The following is an 11,186-nucleotide window of genomic DNA, read 5'->3' as shown; positions in this document are numbered from 1 at the left end:
TAAAGATGATAAAAACAGATGGAGAGATATACCATGTCCTTGCATTGGAAGAATCAACATTGTTAAAATGACTCTACTACCCAAAGCAATCTACAGATTCAATGCTATCCCTATCAAACTACTGCTGGCATTTTTTACAGAACTAGAACAAAAAAATTCACAATTTGTATGGAAACACAAAAGACCCCGAATAGCCAAAGCAATCTTGAGAACGAAAAATGGAGCTGGAGGAATCAGGCTCCCTGACTTCAGACTATACTACAAGGCTACAGTAATCAAGACAATATGGTACTGGCACAAAAACAGAAATATAGATCAATGGAACAGGATAGAAAGCCCAGAGATAAACCCACACACACATGGTCACCTTATCTTTGATAAAGGAGGGAAGGATATACTGTGGAGAAAAGACAGCCTCTTCAATAAGTGGTGCTGGGAAAACTGGACAGCTACATGTAAAAGTATGAAATTAGAACAATCCCTAACACCACACACAAAAATAAACTCAAAATGGGTTAAAGACCTAAATGTAAGGCCAGACACTATCCAACTCTTAGAGGAAAACGTAGGCAGAACACTCTATGACATAAATCACAGCAAGATCCTTTTTGACCCATCTCCTAGAGAAATGGAATTAAAAACAAAAATAAACAAATGGGACCTAATGAAACTTAAAAGCTTTTGCACAGCAAAGGATACCATAAACAAGACCAAAAGATAATCCTCAGAATGGGAGAAAATATTTGCAAATGAAGCAACTGAGAAAGGATTAATCTCCAAAATTTATAAGCAACACATGCAGCTCAATAAAAAAAAAACAAACAACCCAATCCAAAAATGGGCAGAAGAACTAAATAGACATTTCTCCAAAGAAGATATACAGATTGCCAACAAACACATGAAAGAATGCTCAACATCATTAATCATTAAAGAGATGCAAATCAAAACTACAATGAGATATCATCTCACGCCAGTCAGATTGGCCATCATCAAAAACTCTAGAAACAATAAATGTTGGAGAGGTTGTGGAGAAAAGGGAACCCTCTTGCACTGCTGGTGGGAATGTAAATTGATACAGCCACTATGGATAACAGTATGGAGATTCCTTAAAAAACGAAAAATAGAACTACCATACGACCCAGCAATTCCACTACTGGACATATAACCTGAGAAAACCGTAATTCAAAAAGAGTCATGTACCAAAATGTTCATTGCAGCTCTATTTACAATAGCCAGGACATGGGAGCAACCTAAGTGTCCATCAACAGATGAATGGATAAAGAAGATGTGACACATATATACAATGGAATTTTACTCAGCCATAAAAAGAAATGAAACTGAGTTATTTGTAATGAGGTGGACAGACCTGGAGTCTGTCACACAGAGTGAAGTAAGTCAGAAGGAGAAAAACAAATACCATATGCTAACACATATATATGGACTCTAAGAAAAAAAAAAATGTCATGAAGAGATTAGTGGTAGGATGGGAATAAAACACAGACTTACTAGAGCATGGACTTGAGGATATGGGGAGGGGAAAGGGTAAGCTGTGATGAAGTGAGAGAGTGGCAGGGACATATAGACACTACCAAATGTAAATTAGATAGCTAGTGGGAAGCTGCTGCATAGCACAGGGAGATCACCTCTGTGCTTTATGATCACCTAGAGTGGTGGGATAGGGAGGGTGGGAGAGAGGGTGACGCAAAAGGGAAGCGATATGGGAACATATGTATATGTATAACTGATTTGCTTTGTTGTAAAGGAAGAATTAACACACTATTGTAAAACAGTTATACTCCAATAAAGATGTTTTAAAAAAAACAACAATAACAACAACAACAAAAAATGTTAATGCTGGTAACTCTTTACCCTAATCTATATAGTGTTGGTTCCTCTTTGTGCCTTGTTTACAGTAGTCAGCAATCATGGACTTCTTGTCTGCAATTTATTTAAGTTTCTTTGCATAATTTAGCTAACTTTTTTTTGTTAGTTTTTTTTTTTTAATTAGATAAATTTTCTTATTTGTTAGTGTGGCAATGATGGTCTCTTGTAAATTTCTATATTCTAATCAGAATGGAAAGCCAAATGGCATGAGTTTTACCTACTGCAATTTTTGCTTTATGGACTAGTTGCTTGAGGGAGGCAAGTATTATTTTATAAGTTCATCTACTATTAAATTGGATTTTTCACAAAGAACTATTCTCATATTTATGATGTATAATGAAATTATATATGCTGATCCTGGAATGAGGCAAATGAGAATGATCTTGAATGGAATTGTGATTAGAGAAATATAAAATTAACACTTTATTTGAGCTGTAATTTTTTATCTGTTGCTGGTCCTATTCCCATTTTAAATTCAGTGGCTCTTAATAAAGTGAAATAAAACTTGGGCTTTTTATCTGTCACTGGGGCTTTTCTGTTATATTCCATCAATGAAACACTACCGTTCTGCTAAGTATAATGACTCTCTCTGCTCCTATTTTTAAAATACCAATTGATGATAATGTTCTACCATAGCATATCATTAAAACTTATTATTAAAGAAAAGAATCCTACAAATATATATTATGAGAGATACTGGAGGGTTTTGTTTTGTTTTTTTTTAATATGGTGAGGAAGTAGTGTATATTCAGAAGAGTAGACTAGTATAATTCTGCCCCCATTCCATTTACAGTCCTTACAGTTTTTTAGAAGATAAAGTGCAAGTCTTATTAAAAATATACAACTAAAATTCATTAGAAGTCATTATATTTTGTCCTCATACTCTTTTCTTATATAACTATGATCTTGCTTTTATAATCTTAGATAGGAAAATATTTTTAAAATATTTCCAGTTACATTAATGTAGTAAATATTCTTGCTGTGATTAATGAGGGGCACCGATATTATATTCACACTCAAAATGATTTTATTTAAAAAATGATTGCCACTGTCCAAGAATACCTTTGCTTATTGAAGTGATAACATCTGAATTTTAAACTTAACTAAAGCACACTGTATTATGAGAAAATAAATCTAATAATATAAGTTTATTTTTCTCAAAACAGTGTTTTTCATCTAAGTTGTTTAGAAACCCACTGGTGCTTTGAGAATTGTCTAATTTATTTATTCTCAAACTTTGGTCTTTGAATACTTTATACTCTTAAAAATTATTAACAAACCCAAAGAACTTTAGTTTCTGTCAATTACATTTATCAATAGTTACCATATAAAAAATTAAAACAGAAATTTAAGTAACATATGTATTTTTTCATTTTAAAATAACAAGAATATTACATGTTAACATAAATATTTTTGTGAAAGATAACTATCTTTCAAAATATTTAGCCTATTATCTTTAATGTTTGACTTAATACATGTCAACTGGATCACAGGAAAACTCTATTATATTTTCTTTAAAGAATGAGAGTAAAAAGGCAAATTGTGTCTTCAAATAATTATGGAAATAATTTTAGACAGGCAGAACCCATGAAAAAATTTTCAGAGTACCTGGACCACACTTTTAGAATCACTGAACCATTAAGTAAGACACTGAAATATAATTGCTGAAGTACCTAATAGTTTGTGAATAATTCTTCCATTAACACTTAACTGTTCAAGGGACTTCCCTGGCAGTCCAGTGATTAAGACTCTGTGCTTCAACTGCAGGGGATGCAGGTTCGATCCCTGGTGGGGGACTAAGATCCCGCAAGGCTCAACAAGGTCACCCCCCATAAAAAAAAACCTTAACTGTTTGATACCTCTCTGGCTGTCTCTTGAGGATTTAAAATTTCCCCAAAAGCTGGTTCACTTTGTTATAAAGCAGAAACTAACACACCATTGTAAAGCAATTATACTCCAATAAAGATGTTTTAAAAATATATATATGTACTTAATATGGTGCCTAGCACAAAGTCAGTACTCAATAAATATTAGCTATTGTATTATATTAACAAATATTAAGTATTATATTAATTATATTAGTACACATTAGCTATTATACTCATTATTATAACATTATTAAAATAATCATATCTATTAATTATTCATCATTTAAAAAATAAATAAAATTTCCCCAAAGAACTGGCACCATGAACGTTCTCCCACCTCTCTGACAAAGGTAATTTTTTTTTTTTTTTTTTTTTTTTTTTCGGTACGCGGGCCTCTCACTGTTGTGGCCTCTCCCGTTGCGGAGCGCAGGCTCCGGACGCGCAGGGCTCAGCGGCCATGGCTCACAGCTCCAGCCGCTCTGCGGCATGTGGGATCTTCCCGGACCAGGGAACAAACCCGTGTCCCCTGCATCGGCAGGCGGACTCTCAACCACTGCGCCACCAGGGAAGCCCGGCAAAGGTAATTTGATATGATAATATCAAGTGTCTAAACCAATTGTATTGTCTAGCTTTTCTGTTAGTTTAATATTTATATGTCTAGGGCCAAAATGATTCACTGTAGCATTTTTTACACTAAATAAATGTAGAGATTGCATTTGGTTCAGAATAAAGTTATGTTAATTTCTGCTTCTTCCATCCTGGTGCATGACAGATGCCCAATCAAAGTTTATTGAGTTAACTTCATTTAAAAATCTATCAGTTGAAGACATAGTGTGGTAAGCAGCTTTAATCATGGCTCCCAATGACCTCTCCCTCCCAGTATTCCTGCCTTTGTGCTCATCCCTTAAGTGTGGGCTAAATCTAATGACTTGCTTCTAACCAATAGGATACAATAAAAAAGATGAAATATCACTTTCATGATTAAGCTACAAAAGAAGGTGACTTTCTGGCTCTCTCTCTCTCTCTCTTTCTTGCTGTTACTGTCTTTTGCATTCTTGTTTGCCTGATCAGATGAATCAAGATGCCATGTTCTGAGATGATCTTTGAAAGCCCCACATGGCTAGGAACAGAGGGACAGTCAACAGCTTGTGAGCCTCTGAGCCCTCAGTCCAATAACCCACAAGAAACTAAATCTATCCAACAAACAGAAGAGTCAGCTAGAAAGTGGATCCTTTCCAGTCAAGTTCTGAGTTGATTTCCATCAGTAAGACCCACACTCAGAAGACTTGGCTAAGATGTACTTAGATTCCTGACCCACAGTACCTGTGAAATAATAATTGTTGTTAATTTAAGACACTAAGTAATTGGATAAGTTGTTATGTAATAATACATAACTAAGACACTTAGTAATAATTGTGATAGAGGATAAAAATAAATGGGATAGGAACACTGCTCATAGACTTTTGGAGGTGGTAATTCACAGTAATTTGTTGTTTTAGAAAGAACAAGCTCAATTCTAAACGCCAGATTGAAAATACCCCTATTACTTAATAAAGTTCTTTTAAAATTGAATATTTTACACCATTTTCTTTTTGTCTTAAATTTTTAATTTTATTACACTTTCTACTAATAAGTGTATCCTAATATAATATGCTCTTATACCTTAAATATTTTTGGATTATTTATTATCAACTTCAACAATATCTGTTTATTACTTATCCTTACTGCTATCCCTACAACTATATCCTCTATGTATAGATATAAATTTAAATTGAATATATTTTTTAATGTCCTTTGACCAGATGTGTCTATGAATTTTAAATGCATCTTCTGGAATTAGGCATCATTAAAATTAGTATACATCAGACATATTACATTTTTGATAAGTTATTATTGAATATAAGTATAAAATTATGAAACTGCATATTATTGTTATGAGCAGGTGTCTTTTTCAAATTATTTTACATATTAAATGTTATTGCCTCCTGTAAGAATAAGACAGAATACAGCATCATCAGCTGTTTTGATTTAAATAATGTAATTGCTAACAAGTCTGGTTGAAAATAATAAGTAGAAAAAATTCAAAAGTTTTTTATGACAATATCATTCAATTATTTATCTCTTTCTGTGTTATATGCTGAAACTTTAATATATATCCCTTGAATTCTTTTTAATGCAAATAATTGGAAACCACATGTATTTCACAACAATTTCTTATTCAGTGATTATCACTCACTTCCTCAACCCCAACGTTGATATTTCAAATTATCATTTTAGTCACTAAGATATAAGCTTTTTTTAAACTGAAGAAGATGGAGCATAAAAGGAAGACTCCTGCATGTTATCTGATGATAAGCCTTTTCTCAGGCAGGTTTTTTTTAATGAATGAGTATATACTAAAGGCAGTTGAAAATTAGCAAAATTAAAACTGTTCTGCAAACTTTGCCTTGTAGCACTCCAGTGGCACAAATAGCCTAAAATGATGATTTTCTTTCTTATCATGTCAAAAAGATTTCATTGTTGAAATAATTTCAGGACTTATGAAAGCATCTCTACTTTGTAAAACCCACCTCTGAAATATTTTAGATACATTATTGATTTATGTCCTAAGCTCCAAATAGAATTCCAATTCTCACGCATGTGCATCTCTTCTTGTACTTACAGTGGTAAAGAATATACAATCAACTCAATTGTACGAGCTGAAAATCTGGAAGTCATCTTAAAGCTTCCACCTCTTTTGTCCACTGTAGCAATAAATCATCATGCTCCATCTGTTTTACTATCTATTAAATTGGTAGACACTTCAGGCTCTCTTCCCTTCTGCATAGATTCACTGCCACTGCTGTAGCTTAGACAGTGATACACTTTCTGGCAACAATTTCCTAAATGTTCTTCCCTCCTTTAACCCTTCTGCCATCCTGATGCACTCCAGAATGCTGTACATGTAGTCATTGTAACAAGCATTTTTGATCATGTCATCTTTTCTCAAAATTCTCCAATGGCTACTCATTACTTAAACGATAAAATCAACATTAATTAACCTACTCTGTAAGACTCTCCATGGCATGACCTTCATGTTCTGACAGGTCGTAATTATGCATTGTCATAAATTTTCATTAATACAATATTCTTTTCGAGTACACTCAACTTTCTTTTTCTGCAGCACCACACAATAGCCATAGTTCTTCCACAATAGTTTTCTAAGTTTCTTATGCATTTTCCATGTTTCCCCCCCTCTCTCTAGCATTTTAAATCACCCTCCATGAAATCCATGTACTCTTCAAGCAACAGTTATGAGGTATCTACTTTGTGACCATTGCAATGCTAGACCTCAGAGATAAACCTATGACTGTCATTATGATGCTTTGGAGGAGAGTACAGTTTAATGACAACAAATACAATTTTCCTCCTGATTTTTTTCCCTAATGAATTTTTACTTATATTTTGCCTCATCTTAAATGTGTCCATCTCTTTGTAGGTTAACCTGACCTTACCAGGTAGAAGTTAAATGTTCTTTCAATTATGACCAGGATGCTACTTTTAAATGCATCTAGTACACAAAGCATTTGGAATATTTTAAATGCTTGTATGTTTGATATTTTATTAGGCTGTAAAGTTCTTTAAGAAGGAATTTTTGTTCCTTCGGTTTTCAATTCCACGTACTATATAGATTTGAGCACATATATGTGGTTAATAACATCTAGTGAATTAAGTGTTTGAGCGTCAATCCTCTGAAAGCTATATGTACATCTGCAAGCTATTTTCCTTATTTCTTAGTGCATGCAATAGTTGTTGAACTATGCTAACATTAGAATTTGCTAAAAGTAGTGCCTTATTAATGAAAATCAATAGCAATAAGTAACAACACCCTACTCAGTGTCAAAGCCTATTTAAATTTAAATGGAATCAAAAGTCATCAGGTTAAATTTTTCACTTAAAAGATCTACTGAAAAAAGACGTTTAAAACAGAATGGAAAAGTAAGGTTTATGACCTGTATCTTTTGCCTTCCAGGGCAATCAATGCTTTCTTTACTAGATAAAACTCTTCTCTTTTTTGTTCATGTGTTTTTATCCTCAGCCAAAAAACAACTTTCTTTTTCTGAGTCCCTTTAGCCACTGTAGGGAAAAAAAAAATATGACTGTAGGAAATGGTCATAAATTTTGTTATTTCGGGCATAATTAGCAGTTCACAATGTGCTTTGTTCTCAGAGAGCACTTTACTTGGATCACCATCACTGCATAATTAGCAAGTGCCCACTATGTAAATTGGGGTTTGCTTTTCTGCCCATCACTGATTTAAGATAATTTTAATTCCAAGAAAAAGAAAACTCAATTCAAACTTATTTAAACAATTGAGAGAATGTTTTGACTCATATAATTAAAATTCCTAGGCACAGTTTGCTCAAGGCTCTGGCATGTTTTGTTTAAAATTCTCTAAGTTTGTGACCCCCCTGTATCAACTTCCTCTTCGGATTGGCTTCTCCCACTTTAGCAAATGGCTTCAGCAATTACAAGTCTCCAATTAACAGACCATCTTATGCAGAACAAGCTTTGCACTGAATGAACAATGATTGGGCTTAATCCCTTTGGGCGGGGGTATACCGTGCACTAATTATTTTAGGCTTGGTTTACATGGTACAGTCACTATGGTAAGAGGAATGAGAATTTACTCACTGGTTTATCACCTAACCAGTGTAACTGCCACATGGTGAAATGGTAGTTTAGATGTGTAAAGATAACTACAGTGAACAATATAAACCATCAGTTAAAAAAAAAATTAACCTAATTCACCTTTCAAAAGTCACTTATTTTCACTTATATGGTTAGAAGAATTCATCAGATGAAGCTGCACTAATGCAGCTACACTGCATCGAGCTATTTATATTATCAATTCTTTTCCCTTTACTGATTGAATCTTTCCTGTCTTCATACAAAATTGCTGCTATTTATTCCATACTAACTAGGTAACAAAAGAAAACAGCAGGAAAAACCCTCTCTTGACTTTATTTTCCCTTGGAATAATTACCTTATTTCTTTCACTTGATTGATAGCAAAACTCCACAAAAAATACATATACAATTCTAATATGTCCTCTAATATGTCTTCTTCCATAGTTCCCCAAACCCACTCCAATAAAACTTTTGCCACCAGGCTTATTAAGGATACAAACTACCTGTATATTTCAAAATCCAGTGCTCACTCTGTGTTCCACAACCTGCTTGATCTGGTTGAACTCTTCTTTAATGAAATGTTTTAATTAGTTGGCTTCCAGTACACCATAATTTGTGTTTCTTTCTTTCTGTTTTCCCTACTAATTCACTGGCCATTTCTTCTCATTTTCCTTTATTAGCAGATTGTCATGTTTAAGAATTCTTAGTATAAAAAGACCTTGGGAATCTACTTTTTTGTCTATTTACACTAGTCTCTTGGTGATCTTATGCAATTCACGGCTCTAAATATCATCTGCATGATGACAACTCCTAAATATATACATCAGTAATTTTGTATTCTCACTTTAATTGTAAATTTCATGTAAAATTATCTATTAGATATGTCCACTTGACTAAGTGGTATCTGAAACTTAATATCCTTGATTTACTTCAAGTTCACCTCCTGATATTCCATATAGAAACAGTCCTGATATTCCTGATCAAAATAGATGACAATTCCATTTTTCTAATTGCTCACGGTAAAAATGTATTCTATTGATTTGAGTCTTCTCCCTTTTTTTCTTGATGAGTCTGGCTAATGGTTTATCAATTTTATTTATCTTCTCAAAGAACCAGCTTTTACTTTTATTGATCTTTGCTATTGTTTCCTTCATTTCTTTTTCATTTATTTCTTCTCTGATCTTTATGATTTATTTCTTTCTGCTAAATTTGGGGTGTTTTTCTTCTTCTTTCTCTAATTGCTTTAGGTGCAAAGTTAGGTTGTTTATTTGAGATGTTTTCTGTTTCTTAAGGTAGGATTGTATTGCTATAAACTTCCCTCTTAGAACTGCTTTTGCTGCATCCCATAGGTTTTGGCTGGTCGTGTCTCCATTGTCATTTCTTTCTAGGTATTTTTTGATTTCCTCTTTGTTTTCTTCAGTGATCACTTCGTTATTAAGTAGTGTATTGTTTAGCTTCCATGTGTTTGTATTTTTTACAGATCTTTTCCTGTGATTGATATCTAATATCATAGCATTGTGGTCAGAAAAGATACTTGATACGTTTTCAATTTTCTTAAATTTACCAAGGCTCGATTTGTGACCTAAGATATGATCTATCCTGGAGAATGTTCCATGAGCACTTGAAAAAAATGTGTATTCTGTTGTTTTTGGATGGAATGTTCTATAAATATCAGTTAGGTCCATCTTGTTGAATGCATCATTTAAAGCTTGTGTTTCCTTATTTATTTTCATTTTGGATGATCTGTCCATTGATGAAAGTGGGGTGTTTAATTCCCCTCCTATGATTGTGTTACTGTCTATTTTCCCTTTTATGGCAGTTAGCATTTGCCTTATATATTGAGGTGTTCCTATGTTGGGTGCAAAATATTTACAATTTTTATATCGTCTTCTTTGATTGATCCCTTGATCATTATGTAGTGTCCTTCTTTGTCTCTTGCAATAGTCTTTATTTTAAAGACTATTTTGTCTGATATGAGAATTGCTACTCCAACTTTCTTCTGATCTTCATTTGCATGGAATATCTTTTTCCATCCCCTCACTTTCAGTCTGTCTGTGTCCCTTGGTCTGTAATGGGTCTCTTTTAGACAGCTTATATACGGGTCTTGTTGTATCCATTCAGCCAGTCTGTGTCTTTTGGTGGGAACATTTAATACATTTACATTTAAGGTAATTATTGATATGTATGTTCCTATTACCATTTACTTTATTGTTTTGGGTTTGTTCTTGTAGGTCTTTTCCTTCTCTTGTGTTTCTTGCCTAGAGAAGTTCCTGTAGCATTTGTTGTAAGACTGGTTTGGTGGTGATGAACTCTCTCAGCTTTTGCTTGTCTGTAAAGGTTTTAATTTCTCCATCAAATCTGAATGAGATCCTTGCTGTGTAGAGTAATCTTGGTTGTAGGTTTTTTCTCCTTCATCACTTTAAATATGTCCTGCCACTCCCTTCTGGCTTGTAGAGTTTCTGCTGAAAGTTCAGATGTTAACCTTCTGGGGATTCCCTTGTGTGTTATTTGTTGTTTTTCCCTTGCTGCTTTTAATATGTTTTCTTTGTATTTAATTTTTGATAGTTTGATTAATATGTGTCTTGGCATGTTTCTCCTTGGATTTATCCTGTATGGGACTCTCTGTGCTTCCTGGACTTGATTAAATATTTCCTTTCCCATATTATTGAAGTTTTCAACTATAATCTCTTCAAATATTTTCACAGTACCTTTCTTTTTCTCTTCTTCCTTTGGGACTTCTATAATTCGGATATTGGTGTGTTTA

The sequence above is a fragment of the Kogia breviceps genome, chromosome 17, assembly GCF_026419965.1.
Source record: "Kogia breviceps isolate mKogBre1 chromosome 17, mKogBre1 haplotype 1, whole genome shotgun sequence".
Lineage (NCBI taxonomy): Eukaryota > Metazoa > Chordata > Mammalia > Artiodactyla > Physeteridae > Kogia > Kogia breviceps.
Note: the sequence above shows the minus strand (reverse complement) of the source record.